Genomic DNA, 20,009 nt, shown 5'->3' on the forward strand with positions numbered 1-20,009 from the left:
GAGACCTTATAATGCTCCTTCAGGGCCTAGAGAGGCCTACAGGAAAGGCCCCTTTATCAGAGAGTGTAGTGATAGAACAAGGGGTGATGGTATTAAACTAAAAGAGAGTAGGTTTGGATTAGATATATATGCAAGAAATTCTTCACTGTGAGGGTGGTGAGATAGTGGAGTAAGTTGTCTAGTGAAGTTGTAGATGCCCCATTCCTGGAAGTGTTCAAAGTCTTGTAGTTTTTACCAGGCGAGCTCAAGACATTTTTATGGAAAAAATATGGAAAAAAATATTTTTCCATAAAGGGCAATATTTAATAGAACACAAAATCTTGCTTGATTTTAGTTCTGCCGATTCTGTTCTGCGCGTAAGACTGATAACATTTTCCAATGTATTGCAGATCCTGGCAGGAACATTAACACCTCTTTTGGAGAGGGATTTGAAAATGACTGTCTTTTGTGATGTGCAGTCCTATGTCAGTATAATAGTTTGTGTAATATTCTATATAAAAGCTTTAATGATGCTCCTCCTGGGAAAGTAAAACCTTTCCTATAAGAGCTGTCTCCTTTCCTTGCTCTGTTTCCTCCAGGGAAAAAGATGTTCAAGTGACAACAGAGAGAAGGAAAGGATTTGCAGCTGCTGTTAATCACTGATGACTAATTATTACTCTTGGAAATGGCACAGAACAGATCGACTTAGATATGTATTCTCTTCTGACTTGTTTGTCTGACAGATTCTTTCTTCCTCAGATTTACGTTGTGTTGATTTTTTTTCCCCCTTTAATTGGAAGGAGCTAATTAAGACAAAAGTCTCTGAAATGACTTATTGGTTGCTTCATTAATAGCTTTTGGATTAAGATCACTAGTATCCAGACCCTGAATAGTCACTTAGGATAGAAACTGAGCTATATTGCTTAATCCCTTTTCTGCTATAAATATAAGTAATAGGAAAAAAAAAATAACAACACAAGATTTTTGGGAGCCAATACTTTTTTTAAAAAAAGTTAATTTGGATATTTTTTCACAACTCATAAATTCAAATATAGTTTTGAACCAACAGTTATCTTTCAAGAAGAGGGAAGGAAATGGAAGGCTGTGACTCAAAATTGATTTTTGCTTCTCTGATGGATGAAGTCTAGTGAAATCTCTAAAAATGTACCCAAATAAGGATGAGACATAAAACTATAGTCCTCCGAAAAGAGAAGAAGAAATACTGTACTCCTTATGTAGAGGACTTGTTTTCTAGGGATTCATTCTTGGGATGGAAACATCGAAGACAGGAAAAAAGTGGATTCTTTATGAACTCACTTCTTTCCTCCCTGTAGACTGTGCCCTTGTGCTAATTACATTGGTAAGACGAAAAGTCACAGGCCAATTGAATGTCCAGCCTATTAGTATGCACACCAGAAAGGCTATAACACTGCAGGTGAAATTGTTCAAGGGAGGCTCATGGAAAACAGCCTAAGTTTGAATGGGATGTTGAGGGGAAAGGGTTAGCAGGGGAGATGGTGATGGAAAGGAAGTGCGTCAGTCAGCTAAACACAGCATGACATCCTAAGCAGTCTATTGATCTCCTATTCAGAATTCATGCAGGGTGACTCCTTGTCATAAAACATTCAGCAGCCAAAATCAATAAGAGATGTGAAGCACTGATTCTTGCTGCTTCAAAGTTATATTTGAAAACAACCAAAAAATCACTGCTACGCAAATGTGCCAGGGCACCTGTTTGGTTCTGATGCAACTCAGCCATTTCAATAATAAAAGCTTGCTTCCTGTTTTTCCAAGGGGAGTCCATCTGGAAAGTGACAGGAACTGGATTCAGCCATTTGACAGGGAATCTATGCTCTGTCCCTCTTTGTTTACAAAGGACTTTCAGGAAGAAAGATAAACCTAGGTAACACGAAACAGTTGCTGAGGTGGAGCTCCTCTTATGCTGTGAACTTACCAACTTTCAGCTGTTTCCTCATTAAGATCACATGTACTGGCTGTATGGCAAAATGCAATGGGACTAGAAAAATCCATCACAAAAGTCTTAAATGATATTTAATGATAAAGACATACCCTCCCCATTACCAAATGTGCCGAATTGTTCCTCAACCATTTCTTTGTCTGTCAGTAAAGTTGAAGTCCAAAGTGTAACTCAGATAGGTCTGGCATTAGGTTGCGATGCATATCTATGTACAAGTCAGTGCAGTTTGTCAGTGGATCCTATTCTCAAAGCCACACTTGTGCTGTCCATCTAGAGGGAGGAATGACAAATAGCTCATCTGCACCATCTCAGCCATGAGAGCTCTCTGGAGCAAGGGTTTTACATGGATGCCAGCACATTATGGATGTGCTATTCTATTCTCCCTGTCTTTACATCAGATCATCATAGAAGTCTAGAAGGCAGTGCTGGAAATTCTTTCTGTTGTCCATCCAGTCCTAAGTGCTGCCCCCTGTTGTGGTTTAACTCCAGCAGGCAGCTCAGCAACTCAAAGCTGTTTGCCCACTCTCCCCATGTAGGACTGAGGAGAGATTCAGAAGGATAAAAGTGGAACTCATGGGCTGAGATGGAGACCATTTAATAGGCAAAGCAAGAGCTGTGTGTACAGGCAAAGTGAAATAAGCAATCTATTTGCTACTTCCCATCGGCAGGCGTTTGTTCAGCCTATCACACGTAATGGTTTATTGGTAAGACAAATGCCATCACTCCTTCTTTACCTCAGTTTCATTGCTGATCATGACACCATATGGTACTGGACATCCCTGTGGCCAGTTTTGGTCAGCTGTCCTGGCTCTCTCCCCTCACATTTCTTTGCAAACTGTCAACCTCCTTGCTGGTAGAGCGGAATGAGAAGTAGAAAAGTCCTTAGCTCTGTGTAAGCACTGCTCTGCAACAATTGAAAACATTGGCGTGTTATCACCACTATTTTAAAAAAGTCCAGAACACGACATCAAATAAATCTCTGTGAAGAAAATTATTCCAGCAAAAACCATGACGCCTCCCAAACACAAGTGGTTTAACATGAACCATTCTTGGGAAATGCTTTTTTGGCAGGATGGACAAGCAGCTTTCCATGAGCAATTCTCTCCAGCTTCCCAATCCTTAAACTGAGGAACTCCTTCCTCAGACCCACTCTAAACCTCCCTTGCTCCTATTCCCTTTAAATTTGGTACTTCCTGTTATTTCTCAAGTGTCTTATGGAGAGCACTGCTCACTGAAGTTACCTTTTGCATTTTTGAATGTTGTTGTCATGCATCTCATTACTCTCTTCTAGACTAAACAATGCTAATTCTTTCAATCTCTCCTCTGAGGTCACGCTTCCCATATGTTTGTTCTTCTGTAAAGGTTGTTGGCATCTGACATAATCTTATGGCACAAAAATTTAATTCTGCTCCTGCATGGCTCTGATCCCAATGGTTGCCATTGCTTTATTCAGTATGAAGGGGAGGACTGCTCTTAAAAGTCAGTATGAAACCTGTGTGTTTGTTCCATTTCTAATCATTTCCAGAGCAACCGATGCTGCTATAGATGAATGCCTTAGAAATGCACAAATCAGGCAGCCAGACAGAGAAACAACCAGAGATTCAAGTGGGAATATGCAGCACTAACTGATGAGCTCAGAAAGCATCTGTTGTCACAATACCATCCCTCTGTGGCAGATAAAGAAGCACAGAAAACCTGAAAGCAAAAGCAACAAGCACAGGCATCAATGAAAATTTTGTCTTTGACTTCAGTAAGACATGAATGGGATATTGGTCGGAGATGTGTCTTGGGATGATATCATGAGATAGCTTGCTCTATAGACATGTCTGCATTGTACAGTGCTTGAGATGGCTGTAAACAAAGAGCACAAATTGAAAAGCCATTGAGGAACATATCAGCTTGCTTATAAAAAGCTCCATATGATTATGAACAGCCTTTTTCTGATACCAAAACTAAATTGTCCAGAGCTCTACTGGCTCATTTATTACTTATACGTTGATTTTAGTATGTGTACTTATTAGGATAAGGGATTAGTACTGACTGGACAAGCAATGAACCAGACTTCTATAATGCTTTACTAGTTAGGCTTGGAGCTTGGGTAAACATATTGACAACCACAGCTTCTTTACGTATATTTACAATTCGTGATGACCTGATGATCCCCATTCTTGTTGATAGGAAACGTAGATGGGACTTGTATTCTGTATCCTTTCCCGCGTTCTTTTTCTTCCAGGAATGCTGAGTCTTTCTGAGTCTTACTGAAGGAAACTTTCTGAAGGGTGTTCTTGTAGCTGACATTCTAATTTATGCTTCTGAAGAAGGCAAGCGGGAATTAAGTGACATGATGGAAAGTTTGTTAAGTGTAATCAACAGCAAGGATAAATGCCGTTAGTGATTTCTGCATATTAATCTGGCTTTGCTTTGAGATTCTGCAGCACCTGTGACAAAACCAAAGGTTATGGATTTGGAAGCATAAACTTTGCCTCTCTGACAACATATGTTATAGATCCTTAATCAATAAAATGATTGAGCTTATCAGGACTGATCTCCTGGACTCACAGTAGTTAGAGTGAGCATTTCTATTCTACTCTTCTATTCACAGCACTACGTGATGTTGCGCGTAGCCTGCCTAATTCACAGCTGTACTCCAGAACAGGACAATAGGTCCTGAGCCACCTCTGGCAGCTCTGTGTGGATGCTTCAGATGGCATTAGAGACCTATGTTTGAACAACTGAAACTTGCCTCCATGGGATTCAGCTCCAGATTAAGACCACTGGATAAAAGTATTCAAGGACAGTTGTTTGCATGGAAGAAAGGGACTCTATTCAGTTCTTTAAGCCAGAAACTTAAGTAATTTGAATCACTGTAGGGTATCTGAGGCTTCTGCATAGGGTAGGCAGCTGTGGCAAAAGAACTGGGGGAGATCTATGCCAGCCTCAATGCTGGTGAAGTGTGGTTATAGGAGTCACAAAAATAATTGAACTCATGTGCCTTGAAAGTTTGGTGAAAAATGGCTTTTCTGTCTAGCAGAAAAAAGGGTAGAAATTGAAGTCTTAAGCCCAGAACATCAGTCAGTGCATGATCCTGGTGACTGGAGACATCTTAATTTACAGGATTATAGCGTTATTTTTTTAGTAAAGACTTCTACATGTCTTGCATCTTTTCTCTCACTTAATTTCCATCTTTTACTTTTTCATAGATCTAGTTATTCTGTGTTTCGAACTATTTATCTACCAGTTTTTTAAACCACTTATTAAAATTCTACTTTATAAATCTTAAGTTATCAAGAGTAAAAAATAAATTATTTCATGCTTATGGAATGCCTGTGTAAGGTTTATGCTTTCCCTTATATGCAAAACAAAGTTTTTCATGCCTTCATTAAAAAAAAAAAATAGACTAGACTGGAATAATTCAGTTGTAAAGGTCCTTCAAAGATCATCAGGTTCAACTTCCTGACATCTTCAGAGCCCACAAAAGGATAAAGGATGTTAATGAGGACCTTGTTCAAATGCTTCTTGAAAAATGACAGGCATGGGGGCACTGGGCATCAACCAACTCTCTAGAAAGCCTGTTCTGGTGTTTGACCACTCTCCTAGTAAAGAAATTTTTCCTAATTCCCATCCTGTCTTTGATTATCAGAACCAATACCGAATTTGCATTGTGAGCAGCAGCCAGGTCTACCTGGCTCTGATTGGACACAGCCACCATTCAAGGAGGCCAAGAGGCACGTGCATGTCCCAGACTGGATATAAGGAGGCATGGTTCACCCTTCATGTCCAAACAAGAAAAAAACTGCTTTTCTTATTGGCTGGGCAAGTAGTCATGAAACTAAACTACTGAAGGTTACATTGGATTCTTCAGTGCTGGACATGCTTTTATTAAGACTGAATATCATTTTGAAAGAGAATTTCACCATCATATGTATATGAATGTACAAAAGCTGTGTGTGAAAACCTTTGTTTAGTTAATAGATGGATTCCATTTAGCTGGAATTAACATTTAGGGAAGTCAGGTCTATCACTGTGATCTGAATGAGGCACATAATCACCAAATTGCCCATATCCATGTAAGACGGAGGTTTCTGATGGCTGGCCTTTGGACTTCCTTCTGTCCTCTATTCCTTTTTGTGGGAATGGCTCTGGTGCTTACAATGCCACCTGCAAGCTCAGGCAAGCACGGAGTAATAATTTTTGCTTCTTAACTGTTCCTGCCCCTAAAATCACGATCTTCCTGCATTCCTGATCATTCCCTTGCTAACTGTCTCTACTCTGAATGATCCACAGCCTTCAGGAAGCACACATGCTGCTGCTCTCTGCACTGATCTCCTACTTATGTTTCCTGACACAAGCATCCTTATTGTGGCCTGCCTTTCCATGCAGGGAGTTTTTCCTCTTGGGTGCCTGCATAGGTGGCAAAACACCATTCAACCCTGTTTATGTTGAAAACATTATGTCATGACAAATAATGAGAGCCTTTGTTTTCAGATAAAAGATCCTGTTCTGCTACCATGGAAATTATCAGAATCTTTTACTCCCTGCACTAGATTTACCAGACGCGTTAAACACCACATCCCTTTTGTTCTTCCATCAGTCCCCGAAGGATGTATAGTGACTGAGAAGAAAGACTCTGCTGCTATCACAAACTTTTCTGCTCTCTCTAATAGTCTTACAGGAAGCACTGATGTTATTTTTGGGAAGTACTGACTATTTTACAGAATAGAAGCTCATTAAATCAGAATAACAGCAACATTTTCAACTGTTTTGTTGTTATCCTTGCTATTGTTGCAAGCAGCTGCTGGAAGTGGAAAAATAGAAGGGAGAAATAAAGCCAGTAGGGAATAGATACCTCAACGTATCCTGAGCTTGAGATAAAGTGCAACACATCTCTTTTATTGTTTTTAAGTAGTTGGTAGTCTACCACTGAGTTCATAATCATCCTGAAGAGGCAGTAATGCTGCTGAGAAGGATAGGTGAGCTGAGATCTATAGAGGGGATGATAAACTGGAAATGGCAGAGGAGTCACAAAAAAAGGAAATGCTGTATTGAGGTTATCTTAATAAAAGTACCATGTATTACAGGCAGAAAGAAGGAATTAATTCCACACAAACTTATCCAGAAACAGTTTTGGGGAAAAAAAAAAGTGGTTTTTTTTTTTTTTTTTTTTTTTTTTTTTTGAGAGGGGTCAAATTGTAGCAAGCAAAACAGCTAAAGGCCTGGAAAATAAGTCATGTGGAAAGAAGGGTGTCTGGTGTTTAGAACAGATGGAGCTGAGGGGTGACCAACGCACAGCACAGCAGGGAGCACTTCTTTTTTGTATGCTGGGAGCACTGCAAAAAATCATGAGAGTGGGAGGATTTCTCAGCAGTATGGAAATCTATTCTGGGAAAGAAGCAGAGTGTGAGCAGGAAACTGGAGCTTGTTCACTGCATGAATTTATGATTTTAGGACACATGTCAGGGAGTGAATATAGCAACCCAGGAAATCCCTTTAGCAATTTGATGTCCCTGAGTAGTAAAAATCTGTATGTCTATTATTCCCTGTTTGGAATACTAAAACCCATCTCTCTAGAGGTCACCTCAAAGCCCCAAAAGAAATTAAATCACAAAGCAAACAAGGAAAACAAGGTAAATAGGAGTTATGTGTGCCCTCTGTGTCCTAGAGAAGTTTCTCCAAAAGAGTCCTAAGAACCTGCAAAAAAAATTTAAATTTGGACACTAAAATTTGTGTCAACTGGCTTTTGAAACTCTTCATCAAAGGCCCCTGCTTTCCAGAACATACAGCCTCCTGATTTCTTTTGCTGTTCTTGGCCAGGCTCACAAATAGGAAGATAGAAGCCAGAAGTGAAAAAGGGTACTCATAGTTGACACGAGGTCTTCATAGACTATGACATATGGGGAGCATGGCAAATAAGTAGTCTTCAGAAAACAATCAGGAGGGCAGAGACCCACTTCTGTCACCTCCTTCTAGACTACTTCTTCTAGACCTCCTTATTGCATCTTACCGTTTCTCTTAGTTTTTTTCTGTTGTTCACTCTCCTCTGATTTTATACCTTGACAGCTCAGTGTCGGTGGTGGACTGAAGGATGCACTGGGGGAATAGAAATTTCAAGAAGATATTCAGTAAACAAGAAAGCATAGAGAAGTTGACAAGAATATGACTGACAGTTATTATTTCTCAGGAACTCTTCTTGAAATTGAAAGTATTACTGCTGGACCTGCTTGAGAAAAATCTGGATTCTCAGCATTTTATTTTCATACAAAATTGGAAAAAAAAACTTAGGTTTTTCATTGTTTTCCTCTGACATTCCAGGAAAGGCCACTAAACAAATGTTTTAAATCCTGCCTCCTGGAGAGAGAAGACTGTTATTAGATGTGAACACTGGTTGTGTTTTGCCACGTTCGACCTATCCGCTCCTTCATAGCCCTGGAGTGAGTGACTGTGTGAACTCTTCTATCTACAGAGCTAACTCAGGGACACTGCTACCATCGTTACCTTGCTTGCCCTCCACACTACTCCTTGAGCAAGAATGTTGGTGTGGGGTTTCATTTTGGCTGGGATTGACACCTGCAGTAGGAATGTGCCAGGTTAACACATTGCCTGTGATCCTCAGGGGTTAGACAGCAGTCAGGATGTTGTGACACCTGTCAAGTGGATTTTCACTTTCAGGATGACTAAAAAGCAAAACCTCTCCTTTATCCATTTTCAGTTGTATTGGGGATTTCTCGGGTTTCAAGGTCATGAAAAGAGTGATGTTTATTCCCTTCAAGGTTTTAGGATAGTTTTGACTGCTTTTGCACTTTGCATGGATCTGATGCCCTCTTCTTCCTTCTTTCTCAAGTGATTAATTGGGGTTATTCGTGTATCTGTGGCAGGCTGTTGAAACTGTCACAAACATAACATGCTGAAATGCAGGACTGGATAAGAACTCCTGGGTCATCAATCCAGCCTGGATAAGAGAAAGCATCATATTATTGAAAACTGAATTGGAAATTCCAAAAGTATCATGGAGAAACTAGTGAAAGTGTGAGAATGTTCCCAGATTTCCACTGGAACTTTTATCGGATTTTGGGAAGCCCAAGCTAGTATGTATGTTCTAGTATATAGATACTAGTACATAACCTCTATCCTTCTTTGCCAAAGATATTGAATGGCTGCTCACTGGGAGTGGCTGACTGAGAGTAGAACAAGAATCTCCTCGTTTATTTATGAAATTGGAGAAAGCAGTAATAAATGGTTCTCTTTGTAGCGCTCAACATCTGTTTTGAAGGCTTCCTATATTGCAAATATTGCTACATATTCCTCTGTGTCTGCACAGTATTTTCTCCTGTTCACAACCTGTGGACATAGCTTTATTGCTTATCTTGTAGTAAGGATACTAATTCTCCCAGAGATGTAAATAGCCAGAACAAAAGAGACAGTCCTCACTCCACAAAACTGTTTTTTTTCCTACTATTTGCAAAATACTGCTTTTCCAACAAGGGAAATCATGTTAATTAACAGTGCAGTTCAGAAATTTCTAGGTGACTTTCCTTTACTCTCTACCTTAGGAATATAAAAACCATCAAGGACTGCTTTGCAGTATGAAGACTTACACCAGCTGCAGTCAGCCAACAGCCAAACCATTAATTATGGTGTTTTAAAAGAGTATAATTCTAGCTTGCTCTTGTGATCAGTTCCTGCACTGACTTAGTGCCTTTGCAGTGGATGAAGAATAGTGTCTTGTTGGCTGCGTTCCACCAGTAATACACATTTCTTTGCCAAATAGTAATGATCCTTGAAGGATTTGGGAAGCACAAGCATGGTGCAGACTGTCAGTAGTTGCAACAACTTTATCAAGAACTGAAGAGACTGTAACTGAGTAACTTCTTGGCTCCTGTAGCAGATGGTTGAGGTCTTCCTACACTATTTCTAGCCACACTGGAATCCCATTGTCCACTGGTACTGAGCTCATCTTTCAGACATACCTCAGGTACTACCATACTGACACCCAGAGAAAGAGAGGTTTGGGGGGGACAGGAAACCTCCATGTCCTTCTGGGAGATGTAGAAGCAGGTGGAGAACAGAGCTTAAGACTGTAGAACCTCCTGAGATAAGCTCTTGGTAATCTCACAACAATGAGATCTTCAAGGAAGATGAAGCCCAGGACATCCACCATTGCACCGTTGCAGTCAGGTGTCTCAATCTCCTTCCTTCACGCTTGCTAAAAGTTCTGGTCTTCCAGCCCTTAATAGTTTTTGGTTGTAGATAAATGTCTACTCTTCCCTATGTAAAAAACAAACAATCAAACAAAAACAACCATGATGTACAAATTAGGTATTAATCAACCTTTTCAATCCAATGTCTTGCCATTCTGGTAGGCATAAATGGTTCTGTGAACTGTGAGAGCACAGAGGAACAAGATCTTAGTTTTAAGTGTAATGCCTGAAAAAAGGCAATAAATACAAGAGGCAGAAACAGCATGACCAAAACTGAAGAAGCATAAATCACACTGTGGAATGAAGTGCAGTGATTCACCTGCTATGCTGGGTGCTGCTGCCCTGCAGACAATCTGACAGCACAGCAGAAAAGAAATGTAACGCACCAGAAATAAATACTCATCCTCAACTGACACAATGCTATACATTTTGGGTTATTATATTTCTTCTTGAAATTCAGCAGAAACCCTGGGCATACAAATCATCCAAGCATCAATACAAGGTAAATGTGTGTGATTAAGGAAGGAGAGAGGAACATCAACACAGTTGCAACCCATAAAAGTTAACTGTTATTTGGTCTCCTTTGCACTAGCAGATGGATCCTCTTTGACAGTCCACTTTGTCTTTCATTCATCCTTAGGCCTTTTGCTTGTCTTTCACTCACCTTTAGGCTTTCTGAGTACATTATTGGTCACTTTAAATATTGCTGATTCCATTTTACTATACTGACATCAGCATGAGCAGTAATAAGGTTGGCCAAAGACAAAGAAGCTATAAAAAAGTGACAAAGAGAAACTTAGAGAAAGTACCTGATCTGAGTGCATGCGTTCTTGCTCTGATGGAAAAGGATCTTGCCTGAGATAGAGCCAACAAGCACTTACCTTCCATTTTCTGAATTAGTCGCTAGTCACTCCTCTCACAAGAGCACAGCAGCAAAAAAACCCAGTTCATTTCATCTTCCAGGTCTCTGTGACAGGATGCTGCGTTTACCACAAAGCTTTCACAATTTTCTTTCACTTTTTCTAGGAGAATATTTGCTAGTTACAGTCTTACTAATCTTTTAATAGCTAATATTATCTGTAAAATGTCATCATCTAGCAGCACTATGACCATACTATGATAATATCGGAAGTAGTTTACCTCACAGTCTTCTCTTTTTCACCAATTTCTTTGATCCTTCAGATGCTCTTCTGTTTTTCTGAGAAAGAGCCTCTGTTCTTAATCTTTTTGGCGATTATCTGAGATGTAGTTATCTAAAGATCTACTTTGTGGGAAAAACGCTCTTAGAAGGGTGCAGGTTGTCTAATGTGTGAATTCATGAATGCAAATATGGTGCAAATCTCCTTGTAGAGCAACAACATCTCTGGACTTCAGATAACGTCCTTCACTTCATTTATCCTGGAGCCCACAAAAAACTCACTGCTAGTGTGTAATCCCTACCCCGAGGGTTTTACTGCCCTGCCACACAATAAGAGAAACAGTTAAGAAAACACAGCACAATGATGATGAAAAGTTGAGATCCCAGCATACTGAGCACACAAGCAGTTTTATTGCGTATTTCATGGGCACCAAAGGTAAATAGAAAGAAGAGAGGCAGAGAGAGTCTATGCCTGCCCCAGGGCATGGGCAGGGGACAGCTGTGTGACACTTCATCTGGAGGGACACTTCGGATGAAAAGGCTTTGTGAGAGATCTCCTGAAGTTTAATGCAGGCAGATGTTTTCTGTGCAGTAGAAAGATCCCTGCAGTGCTTTGTCAGTGCTCAGCTAATGAGGGAGAGAGAGTGTGTTTTATCTTTGTTACCACGGAAAGTTAACCACAATCCAGCTGGTGATTTATGGATAATGAGTCCTGTCACACGTACAATTTGTGCCTCACATGAAAGTCATCAACATTTCTACTGCTGATCAGAAATCCAGGTATCTATCTCCATGTTTTATTCACAGCTTAGTGATCTGCCAGGGCAAAGGCTGGTTCTAAAGCTGATTGCTATCAACATTTACATCTGAGAATGCATCTGAATGTCAGGGAGCATTTTGGAAATTGATTGTCAGATGACTGTAGCAGAGGGTACCATGGTAGGGTGAAGTGGGAAAAAATTTCAGAGGTTCAGAGGTCACTCAGAAAGACCTGGGAGAAGGGCACCAGAAAAGGTGTATTTCATAGAGAATATCATAGAATCATAGAATAATTAAGGTTGGAAAAGACCTCTAAGGTCATCTAGTCCGGCCATCCACCTACCACCAATATTGTCCACTAACCTATGTCCCTAGGTACTACATCTACATCTTCATCTATACATTTCTTGAACAAATGGTAGTGAGTAACAAAGGTCTGTTGTCACTTTCACTTGCCCACAGAGATAGGGTGACATGTTGATGGCCTAGCAAGAGCATTTGGGGCTCTCTCCAGATGGCTAGATGGATGTTGGGATTTGGCACACTCAACATGGGAGACATTCCTGCACCCTGGGCATGCATGCTGGCTCCAGTCTCCCATCGTGGGCTTCCCCAGCCTGAGCCATGGCTGTGGATGTGGGGACAGGACAAGTACCACTGTGCACTGGTTGTGACAAACAAAGGTAAATATACCCCACCTGGTCAACATAGGGCTGAATGCAGCTGCCATGTCCCAAGCATAAGAGGACCAATTACACTTAAAAGGCAGGCAGGAGGTGGCCATGCAAGTCATGTGTACATTTAATTACTTTCTATTATTTGCACTGCTTTCCAGATACTCTTCAGAGAATAGTCCTTAGGAACATGCACTCTGCTAGAAAAGCTAGTGTTTGAAATCCCAAGAATTAGCTCACGTTTATTTATTTAGGGCCTTATCGGCACCTATCAAGTAACTGAGAGTTTTGACATTTCAATAGAAGCAGAAACAAGTTTTGCTTTTTTTTTTTTTTTTTTTTTTTACTGTATGAGAAGGACAGGTTGTGAGTTTATCAACAGAGCTGTGCTAACAGTTGCTCTACTTTTGTACCTGGGGGAAAAAAAGACAAAGCAAAGCAGGACACAATATATGTCACTTTCCCTTCTACTTTTGCTGGACATATGTCATGAACAGAATATATTTTTTGCACTTCAAGTGACAAGTTATCCCACGTAATAAATTATCTTTCATCTGCATAAACAATATTTTTAATAGAGAAAACCACAAGGGTATTTCAAAATGCAGTAAACTTTGCATAAGATAGAAAAGAAGAATGTTGTCTTCACAAGAAAATGCAGCAGCAGAGAGTTGATTTTCCTAATTTTTCTGTTTCTCCAATTACTTATTGCATGTTCATTTAATTCTATGCTCCTTTAAAAAAATCACTTAAAATTTAAAAGATATTAATGTGTAATTATAAACATGTTTTTCCTTACTTGTCTTCTGAGATACATGCTGACTGTTCTCAACAAAGTTGTCTAAACCTACATGCAGTCTGTTATGAAAAGACTAACATATTCTCCAAATGATATATATAACTTGAAAGAAAAAATGTCAAAATTTCTTCACTAGGATTTACTGAAAAATATCCTATCTAAACTATTTTTGACAGGAAGTTGGATTGTAAGCATTTTTAATCTTATATAGGCCAGGTTTCTGCACAAATCTGAAGACGGAATGGCAAAAAAACCCAAACCCAAGCAAATTCCAGATAATTTTTTTTTAATAAAACATTAAAATGTCTCACAAAGAATGACAATGATTTCTTTAATTACATTTTCCGTGGAGAAATCAAATCTCTTTCTGATTCATCATATCTACAATGTTTCACCCAGCACACAATTTCCCTAACAGAAAATATCTGTGAAAAAAAATGCATTTACACAGAATCATATTCAATTAGAAGCCTCCAAGATGTCTGATTTAAAACAGATGAAGCTACTGTTTTCTAAAAAAATTTTTCTCTTTCAGGAGAAGTTCTTTTATGTTATTTTAAGTGCTTTACAGTCTTATTTAAATGATACATGCCCCACCCTATTGTGTTTGAACGTAAAAAAAGGAAAAGTTCTCGTTAAAAAAGAACTAATTTACTGTGACAGTCATAAACGATTTGCAGAGTATGAGATTACAGCAGTATAAGCTCACAGAAATTTCAAGATTTTTTTTTGCTTAATGTTTCTTTGGTAAATATTTACAGTATTTTTAATAGATATTTTCCATGGGAGAAATTTAGACTTTGCTTTTTTGGGGAAGAAACATGTCAGAACATCAGGACGAAATGCTGTATCAGATTACTTAGAGGTCAGATTGTGTTTGCCTGAGCTGCTGCAGTGCCTAATGTGATTTTTTTGGTCAAACACCTCAAGCTGCTGCTTTCTGCTGCTAGAGGAGCATGGCTGGTGGCCATGGGAGCATGGGCCACGCAAACTGCCACAAACAGGAATAACTTACAGTCAACCTGAGCCAAAGCATTGCAAGTGACATTTCTTTCTGAGATTTCTTTTTTAGAAAAAATTCAATGTTTTCAACTTTACCTTAAGAATGAAAGTACGTTGTTTCTCGTGAGGCGAAAGAGAAGATGGAGATAATGAAAAACAGAGGATATAACTGGAATTGTCAGAAATTCAGGTTTACAAAGTATAATCACCTAAACTAAAATTTAGCTAATTGCACAGACTAGATATAACTCAAGAAATATACTTTGACGTTGGCAGAGGCTAATCCTCACCAGCCCTTAACATTTTAAGTATAACTTTGAAGGATTATGAGGCATGTATGGAAATTGTTTGAGATCTTTACAAATGAACAGTCCATACTGCCCTGAAGAAAGGTACAAATTATTTATTCAAGTGCTCAGTACTTTGCAGTCTCATCCACTCTGGAGGGTATTTTGTTTGGGCAGCATGTGAACATTTAAGCCTACAAGTCAAAGAAAATGTGTACAAATGCAAAGCACCAAGGTAAACCAGATGAGTCAGAAGACTAAAGTGAGGAATACTTGACTAAATTGACTAAAGCCTCACTTTTGGTCTGTTTTTATTGTTTCTGTGTTGTTGCTGTTGTCTATTAACTGAGGAAATTAGCTAAAATAAATTAATCAGCATTGATTTTGTAGGTAGAAGCGATACATTTTCAAAGAAATAGGAAAGGGGCATTTTTGACTGAGCAGCCCAGACAAATATTATATGGTTTGCTCAAATGAACGAAGGCAGAGGAATCTCTGAAACACAGTCGGCATTGCATTAGGTGGAGATCAATCTCTGTTTTGGGCCATGTCTGCCCAAAGCTGCCCAGCCAGGAGTAGAACTGGGAGGCAAAGGGCAGCCAGGCTGGGGCTGCACAACTGGCTGAAGTTCTCCGAAATTTCCAAGGATTTGTTTTTTACCTTTTCTTTTGTAACCCTGGCTGGATGTGGGGCTGGAGGAGCATGCAGATGAGTGATCATCCTCATAGTAGCGTACTGAACCTCTCACAATGCAGAAAATAACTCACAACAGGTTTTATCTTGAGAAAAAATTAAGAACTACACATCAGATAAAGTTGAAAAAGTAAGACTATGAAACTATAATGCTTTTTTTAGGTGGTTCTTTTGGTGATTATTTTTTTTGTTTGTTTGTCTATGTACTTTACCTGGAATTCTGCTAGAAGACATGCTATTTAATGGGAAAAAAAAAGGTGTGAGGAGTGTGGAATTCATCCTCACTTTCAGTGATAAAATTTGATGGAAAATCCAAGACGAGACTGACAAATGGAGAAGAAGCTGAAGGAAATCAGGAGCACAAAACCTTATATAGCACACTGAGATCCCAGGAGGACAGAAGGCCAGAGGGGATATTAAAGCAGCATGGTGTCAATTGGAAATTAGTTTTATTGTGGGATATGCATCCTTCCAAAACTGGCATTAATGGGAGCCTTTAAAATACTGAAGAGGGTGATAACATTAAAATATGATGTTTTAGTTTCAGTTTGGATCCTGAGTAGAGTGAAATAATAATGGTAATGATGATTGAAGTAATAATAGTAATTAAAATAAATATAACCATGTATCATTCTCACTATTTTTGTTTATGCTTCTCAGAAAGTTTTGTGGCTAAGCAGAAAAGGAAGATATTCAGGCCTTGATTAATAGGACTATTATATCCAGCAATTGCAGCAAACCACTTCACAAATCTCAAGCACTGAAAATAGCTTGAGTTTGCTGCAGAACACCCTGTACTTTAGGCCTATGCTGTCCCCTGCAACTCAGATTTGCATTGTGCTCAACAGATAAACACCGTTATTAAGCTGAGCATTTAGGCAATAAGATGCAGTCAGTTTTGTTTCATGCCAGGTTTTGGTCGGCATCTCACTGTTTCAGTAAATAGGTTCTTAATGTGATGTTAAATCCCTGCTTTTCTCCAAATCTCCCTTGCTAAAATGCTTCTGTTTTGGCAGCCCTGAATGTGCACGTGGAGAAACAGCAGTGAGTGTGCAACATGGTTAATTGCTGCACTACATTTGAACTTTTTGCTAGTTGGCTGTGTTAGCCTTGGATAAAGAGGCTTCTTCCGGCTCTGCATCACCAGGACATCCAGCAGGACTTGCGGAGCTGCAGGCTGTGCTCCTTGCCACTGCTGCTAGGTCCAACCTTTTTCTTGGGCTTTGCTTTCCCACTCTCTCTCACTATCATCCAAGGGAGACTGATTAAGCCATGGCCATCATCTTGTGATGCTGTCCCAGCTTCTTGCTCCTCTAGATGTCCACACTGCCTTGGTGATGGCTCCTACATGGGCTCTGCTTTGTGGTTTGTCAAGGACCATCCTCCCAGCAGGGGAACCCAAGTGTGAACTAGGTCTGGGGGGACCTTGTGTTGTGCCTTGTGTTCTCAGTACAGGCAAAATAAGACTGCTCCAAAGAGTGCAGAGTATCTCCCATAGTGGAGGCAACCAGGTCCTTTGGTGTGGAAGGTGTGCTGTGTCTCTGTGTTTCACCAAACACAGTGCATCTCTCTGCAACTCTCTCTCTCATAAGCAGGATGAGATGAAGATTTCCCTTTGCTATCACATCAGACAAAAGCCTGTGCTCTGCGGTCACATTAATACCAGGTGTACTTTACTAACTTCAGCTTCACCTCCCATCTCTTCTCACTTAGAATCTGGCACTTGAACCACGCTGCAGACAGAACCTTTGCTCTCCTATCCGTCAAACTCCATATTCCTATCAGAAAAAAAGTGATGCTGAACATCTTAGAAACTTCCAAGAAAATTCCAGCTAAATTCTACTCTCTTTTACTGTGACTGTTTTGATTTGATGGTGATCATACGTTTCATTTCCTTAAAATCATTAGAGATGAGGTACTAATGAAATAGGAATTCACAATGTGAGTGGAGGAGAAATTTAATGTTAAAGAAACATTTTACAGATAACAAGATAGTGAATACCCTCCATGGAAAGGCCCAAGCATGAACACTAAACATAGATCATGAGGTCTTCATACAACATTAAATAACATAATTTTTTCAATCTTCAGAAACATGGCTTTCAGATCTTTTAGTAATTTACCATCCTTCTTAGTATTGTGTCATGCTTTGCCCCTGTATAACTCCTAGGATAAGACAAATTACCTATTAAGGCATTATCATAGGAAGATGAGATCAAAGGAGGCCTAAGACATCATTATCTTCTGCTTTTATGGTGCTGTGATTTCAGTACACAGTACAGTTCAGAAATTGCAACGGTAGCAGATCAGGCTCTCCAGATGAGAAGGGTTTATTTGTTTATGAGTCTATATTGATGGAACTCCTCCAGCAACAAGCTGGCACAGATTTATGCATTGATCTAAGATTATCCATTAAGCAGAGTGTGTCTCTGCATATCTTTGCATGATTCAGGTCATTTACTCAAGATTGGTAGCATGTCTGAATTCTATCTCCATCCCAACAAACGCAGTAAAAGTGTAGGAATATGTACCCTTATGTAGCCCTTTAGGCCACATTGCACAATTTCATAACTTGAAATTAACAGGGAGGGAGAGAGGAAGAACTTTGATTATCATTTTATTGCCAAAATTCTCTTAGCAAACCCAAAACTTCAAAGCTAGAGACCTTTTCAACAGGAGGTAGGGTTTGTATAAGTTGAAACAGAGGGACACCCTGCAAACTGCTCACTGAAAATGTGTTCCCTTGCTGTACTGATCATGAATGATCAAACATTTCATCTCTGTGTTCCTTTCGCTGAAAGAAAATTCTGAGAGCTGAATAAGAACTTTTTCTAGTCTCCTTATTGCTGGTATGTGACAATTTAGGAATTTGCAACATGTATACTTTTCTCAGGGATTAATCAGGATACTTTAACATATATAATAAATAACATACACCTTAAGTATTGCAAGAAGTCTAAAAGAAAACATGTTTCTCCTATTATTCATGTTTCAGGAGCAAGCATCAGACTTTAACAAAGGAAAAGAAATACATGAAACATTCTGTCTTTATTCTGTGGGTAGGGATTGTAAATGTCCCTCAGAAAATTAATTCACATCCTTGCCTTTAGTTCCCAGTATGTACGTAAAGAGAACTTACAATTCCATTAAATCTCATCAGAACTTTGCTGTACATGTAGGCTGAATTATGAGTTTTGTTGTCTCAACTGCAAAGCAGAAAACTGGAGGGTTATTCTTTCTTCTTCTTAGTAGAGATGGGTTGGGAATAGAATACTGTTGTAATAGGCGGTTGCGAGGATACGAGATGTAACGAGAAAGGCCCCCCTCCCCGAAGGAACAGGGACTAGTTGACCAAAGAATGTACCCGTGACGCAGGGAAAATGGCAAACTAAGATGATACGATAAGCTACCTTTTGACATGTCAGTAGATGGAAAATACTGCTTCATGCTTCACTGCTACATGCCTCAGCAAAAATATCCAATCAGCATTAAGGGAGTAAGCTTTAGATGGCAATAGTGGATAACAAGTATTATAAAAGTAGTGCTACACCTTTGAATAAAAAAAAAGCTTTTCTTGCTGCTATTGTGTGTGTGTCTGTGTGTGTGTGTGAGTGTGCTTTCAAGTTGTGCCGAAACCCGGGAACGTGTGTGTGTGTTTTCAAGTGGTGCCGAAACCCGGGAACGTGTGTGTGTGCTTTCAGAATACCCTGAAGCAAATATGTTTCTCTCATCCTATCTAAGGTGGGGGTCATGCCAAGGCTGTCACTTGGCAATGGCAATCAGCAGCAGAGGGCTTGCGCAATCCTGGGACGCTGCTGCTCTTGAGAGACACCCCAAGAAGAGTGTTCTGCTATGTTGTAAACTGTTTGGAGGATGTCTCCTTTTTCTGATTTATCCTCCCAAGCTACTGCAATCTTTTGTCTCTGAGGTTGAATTTTTCTTTGTGGAGAGCCAGACACTCCCCAGGTACCTGGGGATGAAACTAGAAACCAAAATGCAGAAGAAAGGTGACAGAGTTGGATCTTTGATACAGACATCTAAAATCGCAAGAAGCTTGAGAAAGACGAATAGTGAATTCACTGTGACAAGAGACCACAGTGGAGCAGTCAAGCAGTGGGATTAAAACAAAGTTCTGGAAAAGCATAGCTCAGCTGTGGAACACTACACTAATTGCAGCCACTACACTATTAGCAATTCACAGTGGGTCAAACCCCTAAACAGGTGAAAGTATTTATCTACCCAAGGCTATTAACGCAGAGATTGGCGGGCAACTTCTGACTCAGGAAATTTCTACCAAGCAGACCGCAAAACCTACAGCTGTATGGCAGAGAAGGTATTGTTTGTCTTATCTTTTGTTTTTCTACTTATTCTGTGTCTTCTTCCCCACAAGGCACGTTTGTGGCCTAGGCAGTACACATGCATGGTTTGCAGGCTCCTCAAGTACAGGCAGATGAGTATTTTTGGGAGGTGACTTGCATTACTTCTTAATCTAGGCTTTTCCTTGA

General features: G+C 39.7%; 1 protein-coding gene across 29 annotated transcripts in view; it reads left to right on the plus strand.

Annotated features, from left to right (window-relative positions):
* Positions 1–20,009, plus strand: part of LOC110399220 — a 585,449-nt gene that overhangs the window by 8,051 nt on the left and 557,389 nt on the right. For 25 of the 29 annotated variants that reach the window (XR_002439018.1, XR_002439017.1, XR_002438984.1 and 22 more), the window contains exon 1: positions 19,082–19,837. The exons of the other annotated variants lie outside the window; for them this stretch is intronic. The gene's annotated coding sequence lies outside the window, so the exon portion shown is untranslated. Of the gene's footprint in view, positions 1–19,081; positions 19,838–20,009 lie in introns of those variants that run through there. 29 annotated transcript variants of the gene reach the window in all.

The sequence above is a fragment of the Numida meleagris genome, chromosome 5 (genome assembly GCF_002078875.1).
Source record: "Numida meleagris isolate 19003 breed g44 Domestic line chromosome 5, NumMel1.0, whole genome shotgun sequence".
Classification (NCBI taxonomy): Eukaryota; Metazoa; Chordata; class Aves; order Galliformes; family Numididae; genus Numida; species Numida meleagris.